At 41.9% G+C, this 23,059-nt stretch overlaps 1 protein-coding gene across 4 annotated transcripts in view; it reads left to right on the top strand.

The window, feature by feature from the left end:
• Positions 1-23,059, top strand: part of LOC147168055 (transcription factor COE1) — an 83,456-nt gene that overhangs the window by 16,225 nt on the left and 44,172 nt on the right. The window lies entirely within an intron of this gene.

The following is a 23,059-nucleotide window of genomic DNA, read 5'->3' as shown; positions in this document are numbered from 1 at the left end:
GGCTCTCATCATGCCTGCCAGTCTTCAACCAGGACCGCATTTCCTATATATAAGCAATGTGTCCACGAAAATGCTCCCACACAGTCAGCCAAGTGGAGCGCTTACGTGAAAATACGGTAAATCTAATGTAAGAATGGGGCGGCGGGTAACGACTCTAGTGTAGCCCAATATAGCAGAGTAAGAATAGCGTTTCTTCTTCATACATCTACTCAAGTAAAAGTAAAAAGCCCCCACCATGTTTGAATTTTCTGAAATGCCGTGTCACACACACTGTTTCGTCAGACTGTAGACTATTCCCCCAAAACTCTTGGGAGTCATTCAGATGTTTTGTTTGTTTGTCTGTTTTTGCAAAAGTATGGAACGCTGCCATGGATGCCTTTTTTTTTGTTTTTGTTTAGATTCTTCCTTATTTTCGAATCATGAACACTGACCTTAACTGAGGAAAGTGAGGTTTGCAGTTCTTTATATCATGTCCTGGGTTCCTTTGGGACCTCCTGGATGAGTCAATGGTCTTGCTTTTGGGGTAATTTTTGTCAGCTGGCCAGTCCTGGGAATGTTCACCACTGTTCCATGTTTTCTCCATTTTTGGCATAGCATTAGGCTTTGTAACCATTTCCAACTAGTGGTGTTCTGATACTGTTTTTTGGCCCCTGATACCGATTCAGACACCCAGCTTTGCAGTATTGGCTGATGCCGATACCTAAGCTTTTTTTCTTAACATGAAAAAGCTGGCCTGACATTTGTTCAGAGCATTCAAGGGCCAATAGGATATCTTAGCTCGGCATGCAGTGAACATGTCACACATCAGTGAATGTCGTGCATGAGCAAGACACAAGATGCTAGATCCAAAGTCTTATATTAGTGTCAGAATTAATGGTATTGACATGCTACTTGTTAGTACTCGATACCGATACCACTGTTTTAATGCAGTATCGGGCCTCTGTCGATACCAGTATCGGTATCGGAACAACACTATTTCCAACAATAGATGCCAGTTACTTGATTTCTCATCTGTTCTTGAATTTCTGTATATTGAATGATTGATTGATTGATTGATTGAGAGATATTTTGGCCAACTTAATTTTGTCATACAGATTCTATTTAAGTGATTTTTTTGATTGAACAAATCTGGAGGTATTCAGGCTTGTGTGTGGTCAGTGAAAATGAACTCAGCTTCCTAAAAACTGTAATGTAGTTTACGCCGGGTCAGGTAGATTTGCATAGTTTTTCCCCCTTAATAAATAAAACCACCAAATAAAAACTGCATTTCATATTTACTTGGGTTATCTTTTTTCTGATATTTACATTCGTTTGATGATCTTAAACATCAAAGTGGGGAAACTATGTTTAAAAAAAATAAAAAGAATGTAAGAAAAGGGTGACTACTTTTCCTTGGCACTGTATACGAAGAGCGATGGCAGCATTGGGGCGGTGCAATTAAAGAATACTGAACAGATCTTTTTTAAGATATGAGATTTGTCATGTCTATTCTCCTTAAGAAAACATCAGTATCTCCAACCTTGTTTGAGTTTTAAGACATTGAGCCTGACTAATTTAAGCTGCAATGTTAAGGTACAAAACAATTCTTCAAGCAACATAATTAAAACCTAAAACAGGCCCGTCAGCAAGCAGACAATTATGGTCAACTGCAGCATTCATCAAAGGAATGTATATATTCCTACTCTCTTCATATATTCCATTTTGCATTAATCATCGACAAATGAGACCTAGCTCATGTCACTGTTTGACTTCAAAAAGCCGAGCTTGAATTTAAAGGCCTTTGTTTGTGTTTATGTAACTGAAGGGGGAGACAAAGTAAGGCGTAGGCAATCGACAGACACTTTGTTGTTTTACACCGCCTCGGCCCTTTAGCGTCTGCGCTTGTTTGTTTGTTGGCTGAGTGGCTTGACCTCGCTGAGAGGAGTGTTCGCTCCTCCTTGCGTTCGTTTGCCTTGCTGACTGCCACCCGTGCGTCTCTCCTCTGCTCTCCTTCGCTGCCTGCCCCTGTGTTTTTCTTTGGTCCTCCCACTCATAACTCCTGTTTTTTTGTGTGTGGTTAATCACACATGGAGTCTTCCCGCTTTTGAACACCCTTAGTCGCGTCTTCGTCGATTCTTGCGTGTGACGCGGGGGTGAGTCACGCTAATTATCCCAGTTATTGGCTTCTCCTGCATCGGGGGCCTTGATTTACATGAGGTGACATTCAGTTCAAACACAGAGACCTTGGCAGCCTTTTTTTGGAAAACAATTAACAGTGCAGCGTTCTCCTGTATCCTCTTTTGCTCCTGATGCACCACTCCCTCGCTCTCTTCCTCTGGCTATTGTCTTCGCTAATACAGAAGACTCGCAGGCAAAGAAGTGAGCGTGTTTGCAAGCAGGCACATTTACAAAGAATTATGGGCCTTGTAAAAATACACAAAGTAGGGCCCTATTATTCTGTCAATGCTGAGAGAGAAACAGCACACCATGCAACACACTCTGCTGTCCAATGAAAAACACGTATATCCAAATCTTTGTTTTTTTTTAATGATTATTTTAACTAGTATTTTTAGACAAACAAACTTCTGCGCTTTCCAACAATTTGACGATATCAGGATGTACCTGAAACCAAGGGATGCCAGGAAAAATTTCAAAACTATATATTTTTTTTAAATGACAAAATAATCTGAAAATATGCAAATCCATGATTGTTTATCTGTGAATATGTAGGGATTGACTATAGTTTTAAATTGTAATATCACCAATTGCCACTAGATGGCAGAACACTTGATCGTATACTACCCAATACCAATTATTTTTTTTTATAATATGCAGGACAAACACGGTAACGCAATAATATTATATTATAACATTTTGAGTGAGTTGATTTTTGTGAAAAATTAGTTATTTCCCTTTATGTTAGTTTCTTTAGTTAGTTAGTTTTTTTTAGGAGGGCTCTTTACACTGGGGGGGGGGGGGTGGATCACAGTATGTGGTTATTTTATTGTTTGCTTCAAACCCTTTATTAGGTTATGATAGAGGATATTTTATCCATGCATTTAAATGTTTACTGTCAAATGTTGAGGCCATGGCTCAGGGTTTAAAGACAGTCGTTCAGCAACCAGAAGGTTGGCTGTTCGATTCCCGCTCTTCCCAAGTCATGTATCGTTGTGCCCTTGGTCAAAGCACTTCACATTGCCTCCAGTGCTAATCACATTTGTGTATGGAAGGTGCGAATGTTTGGTGGTGGTCGTAGGGGCCGTAGGTGCACACTGGAAGCCACACTTCCGTCAGCCTGCCCCAGGGCAGCTCACCACAGTGTGAATGTGGGAGAGCATGAATAATGTATCCATTCCATTGTTAAGCATCTTTGAGTGTCTAGAGAAGCGCTATATAAATCAGATGCATTGTTATTATAAAATGAAACAGAGCACGTATTTTGAATGTATGCATTTTTTGGGACAATTTTCCATATTGTTTATATTTATATGTTATATTATATTATTTGTTATATATTAATTTATAAATGAATAATAATAAATTCAATAAACAAATAAAATTTATATATATGTATATATATATATATATATATATATGTATATATATATATATATATATAAGTGTGTGGTACTTTGTGGCTCCCTAGTTGTACTGAAAAAAATGTGCCCCCCTTCCAGCATTCAGTAGTATAACAAAAATAAATGAATAAAAGGCTTGTTTACTTCTTTTTTTTTTATATTGGAATTTTTGGGGGGAAAATAGTGTAAAAGGTTGTGATGTCATGGCATTGCCAGAAGTTACTTACTTGAATTTGCACTGATGCCATCCTTGATCCATTTGATATGTTTGAAGTGGAATATTGAATAACATCTGGGAGTTGCAGTGATACGGATGTGGTATTCATCAGCTTTTGCTTTTTTAATTTACTATCAAGTTGGAAAAAGTTTTGAGGCACTTTCTTATGCAGCCTCCCCTTCCTATTAGTGAAATTCCTTACTTCATACAGCATGCTCTCCTGCAAGTGATTACTCACTCCTTAATTGGCAGTTATTCAGGGGTGAATGTAAAGAGGGGTTCATGGGAATCCTTAACTTGTACAATAAAAGCCCGTGCACTCTGTTCCCGCTTCTGACCCCGGATAATCCGCGGCTCGCATGCGCCTCCCTTGTAAGGCGCTGTGTAGCTGGCGCATTCAAACACAGAGACAAACTTGCAAGCTCTGCCGTTAATGAAGCGCGTCTCTCTTCTGTCATGACGCCTCTGTTAGTGTGACAAGATGTTTACACGAACAATCACGGCGGCGCCTCTGATGCGGGCGGGGATGAAAGGGAGACGAGAGAGGAGGAAAGAAGTGGAGGCAGAGACGTGATGGCGAGTGTCTGCTTCTCTCTGTTTGACAGGAGGACAGTTGTAACAGTAGCCCACTGAGCGCGCAGACAGAGACATGGGGAGGATTCACCAGGCAGACAGGCACACACAGGGAAAGATGTACCTGTAGGAAAAGGCTCTGACGGAAAGATGCTCTGCTTTTTTTTTTTGGGTCCTCTTACAAGGCCGCATTGTGGAATCCAAAGGAAAACAATTAGATGTGCCCGCTTCCCCCCTCGCAGTCCTGCAGTGTTGATTACAAATGAGCAAACCTGGCATTTATCACATTACTACAAACATTTATTAAAGCCGGTTCCCCTCTAAAGCTGCAGAGATAACAGTGGGTAATTGCAGAGACTGGCTCTATTAGTTAAGTATGCCTAATGTCACTGCCTCCGAGCATTAATGGACGCCGTAGTATTATGTTCCTGCTCTCATTACCACCCCACTCCCCCTCAAACACACACACACACGCGCGCGCACGCACACACACGCACACACACGCACACCTTCCCCACACACACACTCCTCTCCCCGTGCATTGACCCTGCAGCAGGAGTCTGTGCCATTCTAATGAGAAATGGAAAACACTACTCCACATGCTCCAAGACATACACACACACGCACAAATGGACACACACTCGGCGGGAACCGTTATAAGGGGACCGAAAGGTACAACAGTGTAATCACACACGCCCTGGGAAACAATTGTGGCCTTATCAGAGTGATCATATTATAAAAGTTTAATAAACAGCAAACGGCCTAATGCTGAATTAGCCTGCGTCTGCCCTCTGTTGTGCTAAGCTATAATTAGCGATTCAACAAAGACAAGCTCATGTTTTCACCCAGATTTCTCCAAACATTTGTGTGTTTTATTTAGGGATGTTCAATACCATTTTTTTCAGACTGATACCAGTACGAGAACTCAACTCTTGATACTAAGTACCAATACTACCAGTACTTTAGATACATAAAATGTCACCCCAACAAAACAATGATAGATAATTTTAAAGAAACACCTATACATCCCAATAGGGGTGGTCGAGTACCTGTAACAGTACTCGCAACGGTGGCCGATACCAGTACCGTTTTATGATCAGGAACTAGAAATTAGAAGAATATAAAATTGTCATTGATTTCATACAATTTTAAGAAAAAATGCTATCTTGGAATATATGGGTCTTTATTTAAAATGATCTCTCACTGTTTTGGGGAAATTGTATATACTAGTGGTATCGGTATTTGGTATCCGTTACCGTTACCGAGTTGAGTACTTGTACTGGTATCGGTCTGAGAAAAAGTGGTATCAAACATTCCCATATCCCAAGATGGCATTTTTCCTTCCTTAAAAATGCACGAAATTAAGGCAATTTTCTATTCTTCAAAATTTTTTACTTTCTTGATCGGAAAATGTAAAAAATGTATGAAAAAAAAATAGATAATTTTCGTAAGTACCTTAAAATAAGGCTGTTATCGGCACCGATACCTGGTATTGGTACTCGCCCACTCCTAATAAGACATTATAAAATCATTAAAATAAAATCTATTTTGGCACATTTTATATCGATTCCGAATAGTAGTAAATGAGAATCGCAATTCTTATTAAAAAAAATTCACACCCCTACAAAGTAAATTCTGTAGACTAAATGTGACTCTATTTAGAGTGGGACCAAATAGACTCAGTTTTAGAGTCATATTTGGACGAGAGTAAAATAAAGAATTGGAAAAGATTTAAAAAAGTGACTCAAGGGTTGAGGAACGAATTCACGACCTTCAACTTGGAAGACTGCCACACTATCACCTGAGTCATGCAGTTCCTGCTATGTGTAAGCATATTGCTCGTGTCAGCTAGAATTTTCCTAACTCCAATAGTTTTGGTCTCCTTTTCAATATAAGCAAACAGTAGGAGGGGCATAGCTCAGGTGGTATTGTGGCAGTCTCCCAAGCTGAAGGTCGTGAGTTCGTTCCTCAACCCTTGGGTGACTTTTATTTAATTTTTTCAATTCTTTATTTTAATATTTTCTAAGTGTAAATATTACTCTAAAACTGAGTCTCTTTGTTCCCACTCTAAATAGAGTAAAATGTATTCTATAGAATTGATTGTGTACTCATTTTATTTATTATCTCCTTGGCCAAGAATGAAAAGGAAACTTGTGGCTTGTTGCTGATTTGTCAAGTTTTCTTGACACATATGTCGCCAGCGTTGAAAGAAAAAAACACACACACTGAAGCCCCGCGCGGACAGTTTGGCTCGTGCCCCAGTCTGCTTTTCTAAGTGCCACTTGAGATGTGTGTGGAGAGCGTAGGATGAATGCTTGAGACGCTGGAGGAGGAGGCGGAGGAAAGACAAAAAGACACAGGAAGTGATGGTGCTAAATGACATGGAATCAGTTAGTCAAGAGGGTGTGCTGGTGCCCCCCATCATTTCCCACTCCCCAAACACACACTCTTCGTCTAAAAGCTTGTGTGTCATCTTTTTATTTGTCTGAGAGCATTTCCATGTATGCGGTAATTGACGTTAAATCGATGACAATTTGTAATTCACAATCACAAGGACCTATCACTTTTTTATGGAGCCTCCACCCTCGCTCATCAATATTACATCAGGACCTTGACGCTCATGGGGAGTTAGAAAATGGCTGAGGGGAGAGAATATGGCTTTAGTCCAGTGTTTGTGTAAGTGTATGTGTGTGCTTGTGCGGGTGGAGGAGGGCATCTGCTGAGGTTGTAGAAAGCGTCGCTTGCAGCATACACAAATGTGCAAACGCGTACCTGACCCCACGTGTGGATATACGCCCTGCATGTGTGTGTGTTGTGCCTTTGTGATGTGTTTATGTGTGTGGGCTTGCCAGCTGAGTGACAGCCTAGTATTGATCTATGGGAGGCCCCGTGTCATTAGACCCAGTATGGACCAGCAGGCACACGTGGAGGTCAGGGCACAGAGTTTGTGCATGTGCATGTGCAAGTGCATGTGATGTGTGTGTGTGCGTGCGTGCGTGCGTGTGTGTGCGGGGGTGTGCGTGTGTGTGTGGAGGAAGAATGGGGGACCAAGTGTTCAGTAGTGACAGGCTCAAGCATGTGAAAGAAAATCAATCGTGTCATAAGAGGAAGGTTTCCTCCAGCCTTCGTCTCGCCCTTTCTTCTTCTTTGGCCGTTTTAGAGAATCTCTGCAGGCACTTCACTTGAGATTTTCACCTCCCTCTTCTTCTCTGTGGTGGACCAAAACTGGCCAAAAAAATAAATAACTAAATAAAAGTGAAAATAAAAACTGATATAAAAATATAATAAAAATAATTAATACAAAAAAAAACAAATATAAATGGAAATAAAAACAACTATATATATATATATATATATATATATATATATATATATATATATACCTCAAAAAAATTAAAGTAAAAATAAATACAAAAAATAAATATGTAAATATAATTAATTAATTTTACTTTTTATTATTTTATTATTTTATATATATTTATTTTTTGAGTCTCGTTTTTATTTTTGTATTTATTTATTTATATTTTTTAAATTTGTATTTATGGATATGTACATATGTTTTGTTGTTTTTATTTCCATTTATATTTATTTTGTAATTTAATTTAAAAAAAATTTTTTATCCGTTTTTATTTTCACTTTTATTCATTTATTTATTTCTTTTGTCATTTATTTATGTTTAATTTTGGCAGTTTTGGTCCTCCATACTTCTCTAGCTGTCGTCCTTTTCAGTTTTGTAAAAAAAAAAAAAAAAGTGCTTCTAGGATAGACGCACGCACACACAATGGGACTCGGCGTCAGAACAAAGGTTGCATGTGTGATGTGTGGATCAATGAGTGAGGTTATCCTGGTGAAGGCGGCCATTAGTGACAGAAGTGATCCTGGATCATCCCTCATTAACTTAAAGGGCAGTGAGGATGTTTGTCCAGATAAAAGAAAATGACCCCAAACCAGGGCCAATTAACTGAGAGCAATTGACGGCACAAGTTGCTTTGTTTATCCAAAGTTTCAATCCAAAAGTAGCTGATTAGAGTTTTATTGTGAATCCAAGCTGTCCTTCAGTTATTTATTATGAACGATGAGCGCACACACACACATACATATAAACACACACATGCACGCAGGGCAAGCATCCACCTGTTCTCCTCTCTCGCCTGAGGGCACTAGTATGGTGGATAACAGTTTGAGGGAGCCGCCTGCAAAACACTAATCAGACCTAACACTGCCTAATTAGCACAGAGTCCACTGATTGGCTTACAGCAATAATTAACACAGGTGAGAATAATTAGCTCCCCATAGACCTGTGTGTGTGTGCACCGCTTGTGTGCGAGTGTGTAAGATGTTATTATGCAGCCCGGGTCCCCAGTGAGACTTAGCAGGCAGAGCGAAGAATCAAACTCATTACGGAAACCAGGCCAACCTGTGTTAGGTGCGCCGCTTTCCCACACCCTGAGAATTAGCCACAGCGAGATCCACCTGCCGCGCGCTTGTCCCCCCTTCGCCTTTCTTGCTTACTTTGTCGGTTTCCCGCCTCAATCCCTTTCTCTTAAGCCTCCCTCCGTCAATGATGACTGAAGGTGCGTTTGAGGAATTTCTCCGCGAGGTGAACCTGCTAAGATGAGATGAAACAAGCATGGGGCATCTTTCTATCATATTCCGTCTTGCTGCTGGTGCGCTTCTCGCTTTTATCCACCTCCCAGCCACTTCCTCTCCTTATATATTTAAAAAAAAAAAAAACTCTTTACAGTGGCGATATAGCCTGCGAGCCGTGCTCTTCCTCTCTATAAAACTACACAAGACATTACTTACCTGCTGGCTGTATATAGGAGGCACAGCCACCATGAGAGAACGTAGGAAATAATGAGAAAGACGGAGATGGACAGACGAAGGAAAGAAATATGGAGAGTGTTTTTGCAGAAAGTCTGGCCGTCGTTCATCAGTCTGTGTAGCAGCATGGTGTCTTCCTATTTTTACCAAAGTGCTGCTTCTTTGATCACAGCAACATCACACAGCGGAAGACATGCACGCAGACAACGAGAAGTTTCTTTTTTTTTTAATCGAAGCACAATTGACGGCTTGTCACTTTTAGCTCCAAGGCACCGACGTTGCAGAGTAGTTAGTGATGTATCTCAGAAGGAGATGGTGGAAAGCAACACACACACACACACGCGCACACACACCTTCAAGAGCTTGGCATGCTAAATAAATAACAAGCGACGATGTAAATTGGTGTTTTCCTGGAGTGTGTGGTTGCTTCTGGGATGTATTTTTCATGTCAAAACATTTTACAGTGGTTTAGGAGTGCATGGTTAATAAATGTAACCCTGCCCCCAGCATCCCTGGAACCATGTGCATAAATACACACACCGAGGGTGATATTCATTGGACCAAAGAGCTACTGCCTGAGTCAATGTGAGAAACAATCCATCTCTCTGTAGATATTAGGCTTCTCCACCATTAGTGTTCACAACAGTGATCATTACTTTATAGACATATCGTCGGGATTAGGAGAGTTACTTTAAAAAATGTACCCCAATGCAGTTGCTACCTGTTTAAAAAAGAAAAAGAAAAAAAGTACTTAGGCTATAATGTAATCCAAGTAGCATAATATTAAACTAATGCAACTAGACCACTTTTAATTAGTTTTGGATTAATCCAATGTTAAATATGCCAATGAAGACAAACAAAATTAATCATACTGATCTTTTCTGTCTCCTAAATGTTAAATAATATGCATGATCTCGGAATGAAGGAAGAAATCTGAGCTCCAAAACACAAGAACTGTGAGATACACGTGCTAACCCCTTGTGTGCTAACTGCTTGTTTACTGTGCTGCTTTTTTGTAAATGTTATCTAAGATAAATGAGTCATTCAGTCATTATCTTTTAAAAAGTGAATAGCAGCTACCACTTTTCCTTTCCTTTGTGTTGATTTTAAATTGGTCGCATTTGGAGGGCAAAACACAGTACAACCACTCTCCGCTCCTCCCATTCGCTTACAATAGCAGGATACAACAGCGTGAGTGGAGCACTTGTTGCACTGCTAACAATGTTGCTCCTACATTTTGAAATTTGTGGAGGGTTTAATTAAGCAACAGGATTTTCTCTGTGTGTCTGCATGGAAATTGTAATCCTGCAAAATAATTCCAATTTTGATGTAACGAAATGCATTTAAATTTTTCTGTATCCTGATATAACACCATGTTTTCCGTTTCTACCCAAGCCTGCATATAATCATTGTTGGCCAATGCTCTGCACTGTTTATCAAGCAAATGCCTTACATCATCTTCCCAAATGATATTTCAAAGCCATGTGCAATACAATACTTAAATACAGTTATTGCATCTTCTGTATCTTGCTAATGCTGTGTATTTGGCAGAATTTAATGTGCATGCACTTACCTTATTACGCCGCTCGGCTTTCTTTCACAGAACGAGGACATAGGCAGTTTTTCACTTGTCAGACATTTTGAGCATCCATGAGTGTTTAAATTATATGAAATAATGTTCCCAAGATATTTTCACCATTTTAAATTGCTTACTGTTGCATAGAAATAACAGACAAAGTGATATGACATGATAATACTAGTATGGCGAAATTCTGTTTCTGGCATCAGTCGACTCACACAGGTCTTGAGCAAAATCTGGGTATTCCAAAATCTATTCTGAAACCCCCCCATCTGAAAACAACCTTAAAATGAACACTGACTCTATCTTTGTAATTGCGCGACCACTTTCGAGAATGTTTCGGCAACGTCACAACCTTGAACGAAACCTGACGTGAAACAAACATTTGTTAGCGTCGTAAACGTTCGCCCCTCGGTGGGATCCGGGCAAAGAACGTGCTTGCTTGTTAGTCTCAGTTTACTGTCAAACTGACATAAAGCAAAAATTAATTAAACATTGTGTATTTAAACACCAAATTGTCCAAAAAAACATTAACAAAAGTCTGCTAGCTTAATGCTAACATATAATGTGAAACACCAAATTTCGGCTAACAGAAATTAGCAGATGTAATGTGTGATGTAAAAAAAGAAAAAGCAACTTTAACATACACGAACATTGGTAAATTTAAACACCAGAATGTCCAGCAAAACGTATTGACAAAAGTCTACTAGCTTAATGCTAACATATAACACTAAACGGAACACTAAATACGGGCTAACAGAAATTAGAAGAGATGAGACGTGTGATGTAAAAAAACTGATTCTTCAACACAAACAAAGAATTAAGCATTGTATATTTAAACACCAGACTGTTCAACCAAATCATTCAACACATTACTTATGCGCATATATATTTTCTCTGCTTAGGAGGGAATCTTCTCAGTTTTTCATCTATTTTCTTAATTACAGTACACTGCATCCACATTCACAGTAGAGCTCGGTGTCGCCCAGCATGTTGTGTCCCGAAATTAAATTAGAGACTATTTACATGCGGTGGGTGCTGCTCTTTTGGTTAGCCTTAGAGTTGAGACGTTCAGCCAGGCTAAGCTGTCAACGCTTTCATGTTCATGTGTGAATAACTTTTCAAAATAGTCAACTGCGACCCCCCCCCCCCCCCCAAAAAAAAAGATTGCCTGCATCGCACTCGGTGGCGGTTGTCCCTGGCTTGCTGTGTTACATACTGTACTTACAGATGTTTGCATGAGCGGAATGGATGTACTGACGAGCAGCTTAAAGCTGTATAAGAGCTGTTAAAGTGGTGTTTATAGGAGACATTTGCATAGTGTTCATTGCTCATTCTGCCTGCTGCCTCCCCCATCACACACACAACTACACGTGCGCGCACACACACACGCGCACACACACACACACTGCACTTTTCCCTCTTGAATACTTTCCACATGCCTTCCTGACTAAAGAAAAATGAAAGAAACTTGATTGAGGCAAAACAAGGAAGGTTGTTTTTTTCATATTTCCTGTTTCAATAATTAATATGCATGAGTTTTATGGCCGCTTAAGATGCGATCAATTATTCATTAACAGCATGTTAATTGCATCCACAGTCGTGAATATTTAACCAAACGCTAAATCAATGGGGTCGAATGAGCAGCAATATGGACATTTTATAAGCTTTGCCAAAATTAGGTTGGGCTTTAATGAAAACCGCAGACAACAGATTGTGAAGAAATAAAAAAATAATGAAAAAGGAAATTGAAGGAACTTGAGGAGGAGAAGCTTCTCTTTCCAAAGATATACTACGAATAAATGTGAGCTTGTATAAGTCTTTGATTCTTCGCCTTTTCTTTACCGTTGTCTTTCTATTCTCATCTCTTCCTATTTTAAATGGACAGGATGTAATCTCTTCATCTCTGTCCACTGCAGCCCGCCTTTTTTTTTTCTTTTACTCAAAGACTCCAGACTCCTTTGTCCTGGATCTGCGTGTGGACTTTGTATGCATAAGTGTGTGCGTGCGTGTGTGTGTATGTGTGTGACAGTGGCGTCTGGACGGTGACATTTCTCTGCTTGGATAACCATCGAGCCCCCTGTCCCCTAGTCCGTCCAGCCATGACGCAGGGTAATGTCACCTGTCAGTCTCGAACTCCCGCTTACAACCGCTGTCTGCCACCCTCTCATTCCCCCCCACCCCCACCCCATCGGCCATCAAAACCACTGGAACACCCTTTCACCCTGACCCGCCAGCTCCTAACCCCATAGACAAAGCCTTCAAGCCTCCATCCTATTACTTTTGTCTTCCTCTCTCATTGCTTATATGACTTCATAGCCGCCTGCTCTTTTCGCTGGCGTATGTGGAAATGGCAGCCCCGCCTCCTATTACCCCTTACATTTGCCCCAGGGCCTTCTGAATACTTCTCGTGAATGGCAAAGTCAGGGGTGGGAAGTTAACTTTTTACTTGGACCCTGGTGCGTCGGGCGCCTGTTTCCAATTACATTCTCGGCACAGGCGGGGTGGAGGTTTATGCGTTATATGGGGATGTAATTGACTATAACTGCTCTCTTAACATTAACCAGGTGTACTTGCTGAGTGTGTGAGATTAGGCCTTGGGTCTTGGCCTGCTCTAGTGTGTCTTGACTGTCTGAGTGTGTTGTTGTTGATGTATTTATATTGTGCCTTGACCAATAAATACGGCAATTCTACAATGCCGTTGTGTTTTATGTGTCCTTTTATCTATCTATCTATCTATCTATCTATCTATCTATCTATCTATCTATCTATCTATCTATCTATCTATCTATCTATCTATCTATCTATCTATCTATCTATCTATCTATCTATCTATCTATCTATCTATCTATCTATCTATCTATCTATCTATCTATCTATCTATCTATCTATCTATCTATCCATCCATCCATCCATCCATCCATCCATCTATCTATTTATCTATCTATCTATCTTTCTATCTATCTATCTAATTAGCTTTTGCTAATTCCAAACATCCGGGCATTTCTGATACTTTCCCAATGTAATGTAAATGCTTCCTTTATACGGTGAAGACAAACAATATATTGTATCGCTTTAGCTTGTGACTATCATACAAACCACACAGAATGTTATAGTAGCCAAAATATATCTAATAACATAAAAAAATAATAATAATCCCCACAAATCACATTACAACGATCCAAAGTCCAATGCTTTTCATTGAGCGGAGAGATTCCTTTAACTAAATTGACCGCCATTTTGACTTGTGACATCATTACGGAATTGTCAGTATCTTTATATTGTGCCTCAGTGGGCTCCAGGTGGCGGAAGTGGAACCGTCACTTGCCAACGATGCAGGTTGTCGTGGGTTCACTTCCCCTCCTGGGAGACCAAGTTTGTATGTGTGCGTGTTTGAGTGAGTGCAAAATAATGACCAATAAATACGCCATTTCTGCAGTGTTGCTATGTTTTAAGTGTCCTATTGTGTCTGCCTGTGTGTGGATGTTTGAAAAGGAGGGAAAGTAATGGAAGCCGGCATCGGATTCAAACTGCTTCAAGAGGGTGCCTGACTTTACAAGGACAAAGTCAAAATGGTCCCTTCCGCATGACTGTGATTTGTATGTATGGCGCTGTGCAGCCTGCGGGGCACAAGCCCAGGGGCTGTCGCAGATGCAGGGAGCAGTCCACGGGCAGGGGTGATGGCGGAGGTGAACCGAGGCAGTGTGAGTGCGTGGGCGCGAAAAGAGGCAGTTGTGTGGCGGGGAAAACCAAGCCTCAACTGACTGTCAATCAAGCGCCGGCCGCAGCCTGTCACTCTTGGATAGAGCTCGTCCGGTGGGGCCCGGGACTCCCTGGGACCCTGAAAGGAGGAAGGAGGAGGTGACTGCCTGTCTGTCTCAGAGACTTGATTTGATATTTGATAGCGAGCATGTGGCATTTGAATGCAAATCTATTTTGATCGTCCCACTGTCTGATAGGGTTAAGAGGAACCTATTGGGGATGTGCATGCATGTATGCATGTGTGTCAAGGGGCTTTCTGTGCGGCGGCACGCACACACAGAAAATGGGGAATTATTCAGATGCATTATATTACTCGCCGATTCAATTGCATCAGGCACTTTTGCTCTGGAAGCAATATGACGGCAGCTCGCTCATAAAACATAAAACAATAACTTAGAGGCTACAAATATGTTTAGCGTGGTGATCTTTGACTCTTTGCGGGTGAAGTTGGATGGTAGCTATCCTGCAAAAACATTACAATACGCATACATTTTTTATGTATGTTTGGATGCATGAGCCAGCGCTGGGTAATTATTTTTGCGGGCTCTTTTTAAAAGCAAGCATGCCAAGTAGGTAGACAGACGGGTGGATAGACAGACTGATAAAGCCGCTAGTATTGCTGTATGGAAATGTGAGGCTCACTTCCCTCCCAATTAGAGTAGTGATTTCTGAAATGCCATAATACCCATTAATTAGCCGGCTGCTATTTTCTCAGTGATTTGACTAATTAGTCTGCGAGGCGCTACACTATCTGGACCATTATTATTGGGTTGAAGCCATGCAAATACGCTCACTCGTGTTCAAGTTGATGCGCAAACACTCGTGCGCTCACACTGGGTGTATATGCCTTTGCAACAATTGCCCACAGTTGAGTGACCCTATTTTAAGTGACACCATTACGCGCTTCAGCACATATCGCACAGCATGAGAGGGTTAATGGTGAAGAAGGGGATGGTTAGGAACAGTTACAAAGCGGTGGCCCTCTTTATTCTCCTCATAACATCTTAATGTATGTGATATACTAATGAAAGTGAGCAAACAGCAGCGCTGGCCTGTGGCCTCCTCTGGGTAGCCTTTAAACACTTTGTAATGACGCTGCAAGTGTGTGTGCACTGGCCCCTGTGTGACAGTCCATCAGGCTCTCCCACTGGACAGACAGGCCACTGACACAGCGCCACCAGGCCGCTAAACCTTTTTCAATCACCCCCACCCCCACTTCGCCCCCTCTGTCAGGTGCCAGATTGATCTGTTGTTGCTCCACAGGCGCAAAAGTACGGAAGAGGATTCTGACTTTAAAGTGAGAATTCTCACTTTAATCTCAGAATTCTCACTTAAAAGTGAGAATTCCGAGAATAAAGTTAAAATCCTGCCAAACTTTTTTTTCTCTCTCTCTTCACTGGCCCTATTCCTCTTCTGTATAAAGAGGTGGAGGGGCTCCATGTGTGACACGCACCATCTTAAGTTTATTAATCATTGTCATCAATAATGCACTTGCAGCCCCACTGTTGGTCGGCGTGCAGCTTGTGTGTTTGCATGTGCAAGTATGAGCTCACACTCCTCGCTGCCCCGTGAACTTCATAAGTGTCCCATCACCACTTTAATCAAATTACTCGTGAACCAAAATTGACAGTTTTCATTAATTATAAAGGATTATTCTAATTGCGATTCAAATTTATTCATTTAGAACAGACGGCATTCAGTAATGTTTCAGGAAATTTGCATATTAAATGGAGAGGGGAGGCCATTAACTATGCTAATATATGCATGATTCCTTATTTTGTGATTGGTGGGCCATATGTAGCAAGCTGGGGGAGTGCAGGTGAGGAATCTAGAAGGAGCTGTAATATGTTTGATAAACATAGAGGGACGCAAGGCCAAAACACACACACGCACACACAAGTCTGTCTTTGCATCCTCACATTCATATTTCTCACTCTCTCTTTTCATATTCCTCCCTCAAGACGCATTGGAGGAGCAACTTTTCACCCGAGAACAAACACGGCACATTAATTAAGTTTCAGATTTCTGATCCTTCTGCATTTAGAAACATAACCTTGAGCCCATGTGCACTCACACTCGTAGTTATGATTTAATACGCTGCTTAAATGGAACAAAAAGAAAGAACTTTTGCAAGCACTACATCCATCCCCACAATGTATGGAGCTGGTCCCGGGTTGACACAATGTTCTTTATCAAGCTATATTTAGCCCATGCATTATGCATTGAGTTTAACATGTAGTTAAATCAACACTTTTCAATATGAATACGCTCTTCACCCAAGTTAGAGGAGGGAACATTAAGGTTGAATGAGCGGCGAGCTTCACGGGCGGGCGCAAATACACGCTCACGCGCGGTCACACACACACCTCGTGGCTGTGCTGCGTCTACCCAAGCCGACGACAGGGCCATTATTCACCGGTCAGTCCCACGAGTGCAGCGTTTGGGTTAGACAGGGTAGCAGAGCGTCGCAGCTTGGCAGGACGGCGCTGAGGTGAGAAGGACCAGGACCCTTCATTACTCCTCTGATCCGGAGGCCGGCAGCTCCCTCGCGCGCTCTCACTGCCTCTGTGTGTGTCAGCCTGGCGTGCTGGGTCTCTGTCTTCATCAGATTAATGGGCCAGGCCCGACAGAGGAAGTGTTTCAATCAGCACCGCCTGCCAAGCTTGTCCATCACTCAGACAGCCACTTATTCCTCATGGCGTAGGAAAGCACATACCCTTCCATGTTTGATGTTTATTTGGCTGCCTTTTACCCCTCAATGTGCCACAGAGTAAAAACCGGGTCACCAGTAGCAATGTTACCGAGCTACAAGTTGTTGAACCCGGCGCCGACAAGCTGGACACGTTTCACCGCCTGTCTTTCAACGCTCTCAGTTGAATTTTGAATGATCCTTTTCAGATGAAATGGATGAAACACAATTTGTTAAGTGTCTCTGGGACTTCTGTCCCTGAGCTAGGACTGCAACTCCGACTCGGTGGAAGGCGACCGACTATTTCTCCCAAGTAGGGCTTCTCCCTGAGCGGCTGGCGACGGCACTGTGCGGATTCCCCCGACCTACCGTCTCCCTTCTCCAGGGTCCATTTGTTCTGAGAAATATTTAACGACGGGGCAAATTCGGCTGACATGACATGCACAGACAAGGCGGCAGATACGGAGGAGCAGGAGGATGGGGCCATGCAGCGACCAAGCTGGGAATGAATTTTTCAGCGTAGTGAGATGTTCGATTTGAATAAATCATGACACTTAAGATAGACATGAGGGCAATATAGAGGTGCACAACACGACTTTGAGGAGTTGCACTGAAGACATTACATCTATCTATCTATCTATCTATCTATCTATCTATCTATCTATCTATCTATCTATCTATCTATCTATCTATCTATCTATCTATCTATCTATCTATCTATCTATCTATCTATCTATCTATCTATCTATCTATCTATCTATCTATCTATCTATCTATCTATCTATCCATCCATCCATCTATCTATCTATCTATCCCTGTAAACTGGGCCACTGCAGTTGTGTTAGTGTCCGAGGCCCAGGGCCAGACCCAGAGACAGACCTGGTTCTGGATTATTAATGTCCCTCCTGTGGAGCCAGGCCCCTCCCCCACCCAGTGGCCCCCTACACCCCTGGGGTCAGCCTCCATGGCTCCTGGTGCAAGACTCCCCTCATAAATCTCCCTAAATTAGTGCGCGTGTGTGTTTATGTGTGTGTGCACTTCCAGGCTTAAATATGTACCGCAGGAAGGCAGACAGGTCACCAGGAAAACAAGGCAGGCAGGCAAGCAGGCTCACGGTTGAAGTGTCAGTGATGCATGGCGGAAGGAGGGAAGTGGAGAGTTGCAGAGCCAAGAAAGAATACGAGAAATGACACACGAGGGTAGGGGAAGAAAATGCAGAAAACAGAGGAAGGACATTCTGTATGACACGTTCCTCCCCCCGATCTGGCGCTACATTGTACTTACAAATATTTACACTTAATTTGAGGCGCCGGTGACTTCATTAGGATGGATTTCCGGAACAAATCGTATTGCTTAATTGCTGGGGCGGGGGCTGTCCCATTCCTCTACCTGCCTAGATTAGTTCAACATGTCCCACGGTGGTTAACAGGCGCGAGGAAGTGCTGTTGTGTCACTTAGTTAACCTTCGAGATGAATGGCTCCCCTCCGGAGCACACTGAATTACACACCTCATGAAGCATATTAGGGGCCTGATACAGAGCTTTTCTTGTGGAGATGATGTGTTTGGCAGAAATGGATGGAGAGAGGCGGAGAAGGCTGAGTTATGGCGTCACTATTCTTGCAGTGTGTGTCAGCACTGTAAGAAAACTGACAGCAGAGAGAGAGAGAGAGAGAGAGAGAGAGAGAGAGAGAGAGAGAGCAAATAATAATAAAGAAATGTGACACAAAGATGTGCAACACAATGAGAACAAGAGAGAAGATGAATCAACTGGAACTACTGAGGTAGATAAAACCGCAACGTTGTAAAGTTCCCCCCCGTGTTAAATTTGACAAGGAAGTATACTGTTCTCCTCATTTGTGACTAATGTAGGAAAATTATTAGAGAATTTAACACAATGGTCCCTTTGAGGCTTGCTTGCTGTTGGCTAATCACATAGACTCTCTCTATCTCCATCAGAGTAATAATATTTAGATGCTACGGGGATTACTTAAAAGTTGTGTTATAATTGCTTTCCTTGTTTTGTTTTTATGGGCAGTGGGTGATTTTGTGTTTAATTGCTCCAGAGTGACAAATAATGCCAGCTCATGATGAAAGTGTGAGATCATTAAATTACTACAGCATTACACTTCCACCGCGAGTGTAATTCACCCGTTTGCGCTGCTACACGTTTTTGCCATGTGCTGTCAAGAAGCCAAGCAGTAATTTACACAAATTCACTTCCACAGCCATTTCTGGATTTAGGAGTTGTAGGGGAGGAGGAGGGGCGGGGTGGGGGTAATTATGGGAGACTACAATGGTTTTATTTCATTTAATCCAGCCTGTGAAGCAATTTGCAGTGGTAATATTTGTAGCAGTGGAGTCCGCGCAGTTAAAGCAGCGTGAAACCTGCAAGAGTGCTAAGCGCAAACACAAGGAATTTGGAAGAGGTGGGAAAAACAAGCATCACAGGGGTCACAATTAGGAGCAGATGCAAAAATGTGCCTAGGGAATGTATGGGAATATTGTTAATTTTGAGGCTTTCAAACAGTATTCGCCCAGAAAATCTCAAAATTTCTATCTTGTGTTGCTGAATAATACAAACTGACAATTAAACATCTCTCAATTATGAATTCCAATTCACACAAATTAAAATTAAAGTCACACAATGAAACAGTTAAACACAATACAGTGCAGAGGTCATTTCCAAAAGGAAATAATAAAAAATAATAAATCTGTTTCTCGGTAAAACTATCATCATCATCATCATAACCTTTGTTAAATGTATAGAGTGGAGTTGCTTGCTTTGAATGTGAGTCCGTCCACAAAAGGTCCTGTGTGCAGTTAACTCGTCTTTATTTTCTCTTTGCATCTCTTATTATGACTTATTTTGGCAGCCACAGGTTTTTACTTGAATTGAGTGAGTGTTGAATTGTATTGGCTCTTACTAGATTAAAGGGGAAGTCAACCATAAACATTTCTTGACAATAGTATGTTATATGTGACCTCACTAATCTAAACATGACATTCTGATTAATATTACATTTGTGGAATATGAATTATGAAGCAAAATCTAGCCACGTTTATCTATCTCAAGGGGCGGCCATTTTGATGACACCAATGTTGCTCAGGTAACAACCAATCACAGCTCACCGGTTTTCTGAAGCTGAGCTGTGATTGGTTGTTACCTGAAACCTGAGCAACATTGATGTCACAACCAATCACAGCTCAGCTTAAAAAAACAGGTGAGCTGTAATTGGATGTTACCTGAGCCCTGAGCAACATTGATGTAATCTTCAGTGGCAAAATGGCCGCCCCCTGTAATGGAGAAAATGGCTGGATTTTGCTGCTTAACTCATATTCCACTGAGTCAATGTCTATATATACCATATTTAGACTAGTGGGGCTGCATATTGCATATTATTGTCAAAAAATAATAATAATAATTTGGGTTGACTTGGGTTGAACATGTCTCCATTGTACTTGGACAATCCAGCAACATCAACAACCCATTTTCCTTTTCTTTTTTCATTCATTAAATCCACACAAGGAGGAGACCAACACATCAAGATCAGTAAATAATCTTTAGAGGTTAGAAATATGATGAAATAAAGTCCAAATTATAGGCTATCATCAGCATTCTGTCCATATTTACTGGTCATCTGTCAATCAGATTATCCATAAATCCTTGCAGTAATCTCTTTGCTATTGCCTATCAACATGCAATTGCCCTTTATCTCCCCCCCCCCCCCCCCGCCCCCCCGGTCCACACCCACTTGCTATGTCGATCCATGTACTGTAAATGTGCGCAGCGCTGATTCCAGTCCCCCAACACCCGCGGTGATGAGATAGAGCAGCGAGGAATCAACATGCTGCAGTTTTGTAATGTTTCCGTGCCACTGATTCCAGACACCTTAAGTCATGTAAATAATGAATCAGATGATCCATGCGTGGGACACGCTGGCATATGGCACGGAGCGTCTAAGGTGATATCTTGTACCATCTCGCTTTTCTTTCCCCACACCCTAAACTTGATATTTAACCTCCTGATTTAGTCACCTCTGACTGCAGTGACCTTAGCTTTCCTACTTTCACTTATGCATCATTCCGCGATCATAAACGCCTCCGAGGAGAAAAAGGAGGACACTTGGGGAAAGATCGGAGTCAATGAATTAAACAGGAGGTGCCGATAGGAAGGTGGAAGATGTAGTCCTCAGCTGTCTGTGAAGATGCCCTTTGACCCCTCGTGGATAAGGAAGTTAGGAGACCATCAGCCTGTGGGCTTCAACAGCCACTGTAAAAAAAAAAGAAAAGAAAAAAAAAACGAGAAAAAACTCCATCTCTCAGCTTCATGAATTATTGAGCTATTGGTCCACAGCTTCTAAAATATACAGGAGGGTGGTCTGTCTCTCCTTTCGGATTTCACATACCCTGTTCTTCGTCCTTTTTTTCACCATTGGTTTCTTCTTCCACCCCTTTTTCCTTCAGATTTAGTGAATCTTCTTAGCACCAACAAGATTGTAAATCAAAACACAAACAAAGCAGGAGGGGAAAGAAGAAGGCAGCGCCAAAAGACACTTTGTTATTCAGATCATTTTTTCTTCTTTGCTTAAGGAACAGCATCTACCACTAACCAGCTGTCATGCATTTAAAAGTTGTCAGGGATAAATTTGCAAGTTCTTCAGTTACATCACATGCATGTAACGCACAGAGCAGAAGGGCAGCCCTTGAAATGAGACGGAACCCTGCTTTGTCCATTTATCTTGGTCTCTTTCTGGTTTTTCCCCTCTGTGCTGTATCTCACTTGACATGCTGCTATATGTGCGTGTGACACGTTTGCCAGTGCATGATTATATATCTAAGGCAAGTTGGCTGCAAACGCGCTGCCCAGTGCAGAATCCCAGCCGTAATAAATGAACAGAGGGGTGAAAATAAGACATAAGAAAGAAAAGCTGAGCAAAGGAGCGATTCTCTCTCGAGCTGGTGGAGATCTGTATTGTAAGCACTTTCGGCTGTCAGCACTTCTTTGAGCTACCTCAAAGGGAGTATGAGGAGGGGCGCGATCAGGAAATGTAGCGTTTCTTCACAAAAAAAAAATCCCCTTTTTTGAGGGTTCCTGTTTATTTGTTCACGGTGCTGTTTATATTAGTCGTTCATTTGATAGTGTGATTTATTTGTCAGGTGGACAGACAATGCAGCAGCGTGAAGCGAGGAGAGATTTACTGTAGTATCTGTGAAGGAAGAAGTTGTCAAGCTTCAAGCAATAGTGAGGAGGTGGGTGGGGGTGTGTATGTGTGTGTTAGGGAATAAATTGCCAGCCATCCTCTTTCTGCTTTTCAGGCCTCCGGTGCCCCCCCCCCCCCCCGCACACACATACACACCCTCCTTTACTACTCCGACCCACCCTCCTCCTTCCTCCCTCCCTCATTAAGTATTGATGTGGGTAGCCATACTTGCCATCTCAGCCTATTAATAATGCATGGCAGGTGCTGTTGATGTGGTCTCTCACACTGAGATTGAGAGCGGCAGGAATGGCAACACTGAGCTGCAGAGTAGCTACAGTACAACCTCCGTCACTGGGCTCTGCTATGGGGAGGGCGAGCAGGGGGGCCTGCGTCTGCCCATTTGAGTTTATGGCAAGCTGTGACAGCCGCCCCAAGATGGATATACAAGGTAGCATCTTACTCAATATCCCCGAGCAGTTTTTACATCCAAAACTGCCTTTTGTCATAAAGAACTGATGGATGAGGCTGCGGCATGCCGTGCGTGAGCCCTGTCTGCCACTGCCGCTGCTTTATTTTGTTTTCTTCGCGTTTTATGTTTTCAGCACAGACACAATAGTTTCACTGACAGACAGGTGCTCTTTTTTAATCTCAACAAC

Source organism: Leptonotus elevatus, chromosome 9, assembly GCF_054856555.1.
Source record: "Leptonotus elevatus isolate MCC_2025b chromosome 9, RoL_Lele_1.0, whole genome shotgun sequence".
Taxonomy (NCBI): Eukaryota; Metazoa; Chordata; class Actinopteri; order Syngnathiformes; family Syngnathidae; genus Leptonotus; species Leptonotus elevatus.
Note: the sequence above shows the minus strand (reverse complement) of the source record. Positions and strands in the feature narration are given on the sequence as shown.